We start from the raw sequence: 5,857 nt of genomic DNA on the forward strand, positions 1-5,857 counted from the left end.
GACGGGGTAGCCCGCCCGGCCCTGCCCGGCCCTGTCCGGCCCCGGTCCCGCTCCGCCCAGGCTCCAACCCCCGCTCCCGGCCCGAGTCTCCCGACCCCGGCCCCGGCCCCGGCCCCGGCCCCGGCCCCGGCTCCGCGCTCGGGCTCGGGCTCGGGCTCAGCGGCGCCGGAGCATCCTCGCCGCGGCTCGCGAGCGGGAGGGGGGGAGCGCGTCACGGGCGGGGGGCGGCCCGGGGGCGGGGGGATGGCGGGGATGGGCGGGGGCGGGGCCGGGGGGAGGGGCTGCTGCGGCCCGGGGCGGAGGGGGTGGGGGGGTTAGTGGGGTTGGGGGAGCCCGGTTACCTGGCCCCGCCTCCAGGACGCCTGGAACCCAAGCATCTCCCTCACATGCCCCCCCCCATCACGGTGGGTTCCCTCCTCTCCAGCGTGTCTGGGAGTCTGTTTGTGTGTCTGTGACTGGGGGGGGGGGGGGGGAGAAGACGGATGGAGATGCAACCTCCACCCCAGGGCAGATGAGGAGTCCTGGCGAGGACTTTTTTTCTTGACCCAGTCCTGCAGCATCTCTTGGGGTTTTTCCATCTTGAGATAGGGCTCAGGCCCCCTCTAGAGTCATCCTGGGGTGGGGATTGGGGAAAACATTCCCATAGTGCTCAGAGAAACCTTAACCTGCCTAGTGGGAAGGGGATGGGGCTGAGAATTTGTTTTGGGAGGGAGGGAGGAAATCAGGGAGGGGCTCCAACGCAGGTAGGGACCTCCGAGCACTCAGAGAGATGTCTATCAGGAACTCAGAGATGATGTCAAGGGACTCTGACATTGTCAGAGGCTCAGAGACATGTCAGAGACTCAGAGATGTGTCAGAAAAGGTGTCAGAGATGGTGTGGAGGAGGAATCTCCCGGTAATGAATTCAGCGACAGTGAACCTGCTGAGAACCTCCGTTCCCTCCCCCACCCCCACCCCCAGTGGCACCTCCACAGCCTGAAGCCTTTTACACATTCACACTTCCTGGAAACACAAAACACACCAAACCCCCCCTCTTTCCAGCCCTTTCTCCCTGATGAGGATGAGCAGTATCTGCCTAAAATGGTATTGGGGTTCTGTCAACTAAACTCTTAGCTCCCTCTGAGCCTAGCTTCAGTTACCAACAACAGTCCTGCAGGACTCTGGATTTCAAGACTTCACCCCAGCTACGGGCTGGGGTCAGAACCTGGATAACATATAAATACACAACCACAAAGTCTCCCATCACCATGTTGACAGAACCCCATTGCTTACAGTTAGCATATTAATAGAGCATTCAAGGCTCTCCACAATCTGCTGTCACTCTCACTTTAAAATGTTGCCCCACTCTACTCCTCTTCCAACTAGGGATCACTCTGCTCATTCTCATCCTCAGGGACTTTTCCTGCTCCTGGAATGCCCCTTCGCCCTATCCCCATATTCAGGTTGTCCTTCAAGGCCCACTTCAGTTGCTACTTCCTTCAGGAAACCCACTCTAATTAAATACCTATCTCAATACCTCCAGTGGAAATACTCTGATCCTCCCCCTCATTCCTCAAAACATATGGTATTTATGTCACATTCTTCTGGATATGATGGTCAAAAGCGTTCCCACTTCACCTCTGGTATTAAATTGGTTTTTTTTTCCCTCAAAGGGTAGGCCTGGGTCTTCTTCATCATCTCCTGCCACCTCTGCTTCTTCCCCATTGTTCAGAAGAGCATATATGTTTGAGAAATGAATGTTTTTTTTTCCCCAGACAGGGACATGTACATTGACCCAAGAAGCATTGGCAGCTAACAAAGGAATAACCCCATCATCACCATCACCACCATCCCAAATACACAGGTCTTCGAAAGCCAGAAACTGGTCAGCCTTGGGACCCTATTACCTGCTGATGTCAGGATCAAAGAACCTAGTTTTCCCCTGCTGAAATGCCCTTGAGACTCACACATTCAGCCCATATATATATATATATATATATATATACTCAGCCCATAATTTCCCAGGCCTTTATCAACCCACATACTGTAACCAGATTTCTCTTGGTAGAGGGAGAGAAGAAGTACATGATGTGCAATTTGCACTGGCATTGCCCTTCCTCCCCCTCATCCTAGGATTCTCCTACCCTGGAGAATGGCTCAGTCCTCTAGTGATCCTACTAAGACCTGCATACCAAGAGGAATCTGGCTCTGTTCTACAATCTCCCTCCCTACCCCTCCCCCAGCCCACCTTCCCTAGGCCATTCTGAAATCTTAGGGGCAAGCCATGACTCTATATTCTGGCAAGTGACCCTAGCTCCATTCAATACACCTCCCTAATCTTAGATACCCCTTCCTGACATGCCCCTACTTGTGGGTCTGGCCTCATTTTCCATACTCTTCAGAGTTTGCTCCAGTGAAGAAGTTTCTCTACTGGTCATTGGGCCATGTCTAACAGTTCTCACCAATACAAAGGGCAGGTCTGCAATGCAAAGTTCAACTGGACAAATTTCTTCCTGCCACTAATATGTACCCTTCTGCCTAAGAGAAGAACTCAGACACTCAGAGTACATATATGCATTCAGGTCAAGAATGTTGATATGGTAATAACACACAGGATTTGATGTCAGAGATCCTAAATTCAAATCCCTGCTCTGCTAACTATATGACTCTAGAAAATTCTATTCCCTTTTATGGGCCTCAAGTACTTGAGAAAGTGTTAGAATTAGAGTAAATGATCTTCCATGTTTCTTGCAGTTCTAAGATGGACTACATGGTGACCAGCTGACTGAGAAGAACTATACTCTGCACTAGTCAGTCCAGGGATGTGTTGGTAAGAGAACCTCTGTTCCCTCCCCCACCCCCACCCAGCTCTCCAAAAAAAAAGAAAAGAATAAATGACATACTATTATGTTTAATCTACATTATTAACATCTTCCGCATCCCTTTTCTAAGTCTTTAAAATCAACAAAACAATAAATCAAGCCCTAATTTGTGGTGTTTGCAAATTTTAGAGGAATAATTGTTCACAATGAAAATTTAAGAGTTGGCATCTAACATACCACTGTCATACCACTGACTTTCCTCAAAGAAAAAGATGTTTCTTTTCCTAAGAGACAAATACCTAAAGTTCCAACATAACCTGTGTCAAAGAGACTATCCAGGAGATCCCATAATAGTGGCAAAATGCCCAAAAGATGAAGATTTACTCCACTCTCTTTAAAAGATCAAGCCCCCAGAGATTGAACTTAGGTAAAGATTCTGGTCTTTCATCATCTACTGATTAGAAGGAGTAGTGGGAATAAAAGTTGTAACTTTAAAAAAAATGGGAAGGAGTAGCTAGGTGGTGCAGGAAATTAAGCACAAAACCTGAATTCAAGAGGACCTGAATTCAAAACCAGGCTCAGACATTTATTAGCTATGTGACTCTGAGCAAGTCACTTAATTCTGATTTCCTCAAAGAAAAATTGAAGAAGAATTGGTTGTCAGAGGCCTCTGAGGTGGTGAGATGTTCACCTGGGAGATGCTCATCCAATTTGTAGTTAATATAAAGCAAAGGATATTTGTTAGAGTCCTCAGAAAAGAAAGAAAGAAAAGGGTGCTGGAGTCAGAGCTCCCAAGGACAGTAGCAGCAGAGGACAGATTTCTATGACTAGATAATACTTATGTGAGAAAAACAGAGGGGTTTTCAAGAAACTGAAGGTCAATGGTCTAAAGTATGATGTAGAAGGGGGAAAAAAGCTATTTTATTAATTTCATTTTTTTGGAATCTGTTATTTCATAGTGGGCATGCCTCTACCAAGGCAGGATACAACACTTCTAATGCATTGGTAGATGCTCTTGAAGGGTGCTATGGCTGACCAACATATTGTTGAATCTCTCCAAACTTAGCAGGGTTAATCTTTAGGTAGCAGATATATATTCCATTTCTGGGCTGTACTCAAAACGGGAAGAGTTTATGAGCAAGTAAGAGAACATGATAAAATGCAAAATAGATAATTTTGATTACATTAAATAGTTTTTTGTTTTTGTTTTGTTTTTTTTAGGCTTTTGCAAGGCACATGGGGTTAAGTGGCTTGCTGAAGGCCACACAGCTAGGTAATAATTAAGTGTCTGAGGTTGCATTTGAACTCAGGTACTCCTGACTCTAGGGCTGGTGCTCTATCCACTGCACCCACCTAGCCGCCCCTACATTAAATAGTTTTGCACAAATAAAATTGATGTAACTGAGATGAAAAGGAATGCGATAAGTTGGGAAACAATTTTTACAGCCAGTATTTCTGAAAAAGAATTACTTTCTAAAGTATATAGAGAACTGAGTCAATTTTATAAGAATTCAAATCATTCCCCAATTGATAAACGTTCAAAGGATATGAACAATTCCCAGATGAAGAGATTTAAAGTTATCTATAATCATATGAAAAAATGCTTTAAATCATTATCGATTAGAAAAATGAAAATTAAAACAACTCTAGGGTATCATTTCACACTGATCAGATTGGTCGATATGACAAAAAAAGAAAAATGATCAATATTGGAGGGAATGTGGGAAAACTGGGAAACTAATGCATTGTTGGTAGAGTTGTGAACTGATCCAACCTTTTTGGAGAGCAATTTGGAACTATGTTCAGAGGACAATAAAACTATATGTAAAACTTTTGGTACAGCAATACCACTACAGGGTCTGTATCCCAAAGAGATTGTAAGAAAGGATAAAAAGTCCACACATACAAAAATATTTATAGTAGCTTTTTTTGTAGTGTTAAAGAATTGAAAATTGAGGGGATGTCCATCAATTGGGGAATGACTGAACAAATTATGGTATATGAATGTGATGGAGCACTATTGTTCTATAAGAAATCATTAGCAGGGAAAACTCCTACATGTTTCAAAATAATCATAGCAGCTGTTTTTGTAGTGGCAAAGAATTAGAAATTGAGGGGATACCCATCAATTGAGGAATGGCTAAACAAGTTATGATACATGAATACTATGGAATACTATTGTTCTATAAGACTCTAGAGAAGCATGGAATGACTTATGGGATCTGATGCTGAGTAAAAGGAGAACCAAGAGAACAAGGTACACGTCAACAACAATATTGGGAGATGAACCACCTTAATGAAAGCAGCTCCTCTCAGCAGTTCAGAGAGCTAGGTATTAGACCTCTATGGACTAGGTTATCCCCATCCAGAGAAAGAAAAAAACAAAACAAAGCAAAACACACAAAAAAACTCTTCAGAATCTAATGAATGCTTTATAAAAATTATCTCTTATGTATCTCTTTCCCTTAATCCTAATTCCTCATTCCAAAAATAACTAATCTGTAAACATGTTTATCAAAATATGTATGTATAATGCTAACCTGACTATTCATCACTGAGGGGATGGGATAGAAAGGGAGGTAGAAGGAAATTTTGTAACTTAAAAATACGCATGTACATATGGATGAAAATAAATTAGTTTTTTAAAAATAATTTAAAAAAGAAGAATCAGATCAAAAAGGGGGGGAGGCACAAATAAAAATAATATAGGGTAAAAAAAAGTTAAAAAAAAAAAGAAAAAGAAATCATTAGCAGCCAGACTTCAGAAAAACCTGGAAAGACTTGCATGAACTGATGCTGAGTGAAGTGTGCAGAACCAGAAGAATATTATACGATTAACAGCAACATTGTGTTTTGATTTACTATGATGGACTTGCTCTTCTCAGCAGTATAATAATCAAAGACAATTCTAAAGAACTTGGAATGGAAAATATCATCTAAATACAGCGAAGGACCTTTGGAGTCTGAATGCAGATCAAAGATTACTATTTTCAATTTTTGAAATTTGTTTTATGTTTTTTTTTTCCCCTCTCATGGGAATGTGATAGAAATAGAGT

Source organism: Macrotis lagotis, chromosome 8 (genome assembly GCF_037893015.1).
Source record: "Macrotis lagotis isolate mMagLag1 chromosome 8, bilby.v1.9.chrom.fasta, whole genome shotgun sequence".
Taxonomy (NCBI): Eukaryota; Metazoa; Chordata; class Mammalia; order Peramelemorphia; family Peramelidae; genus Macrotis; species Macrotis lagotis.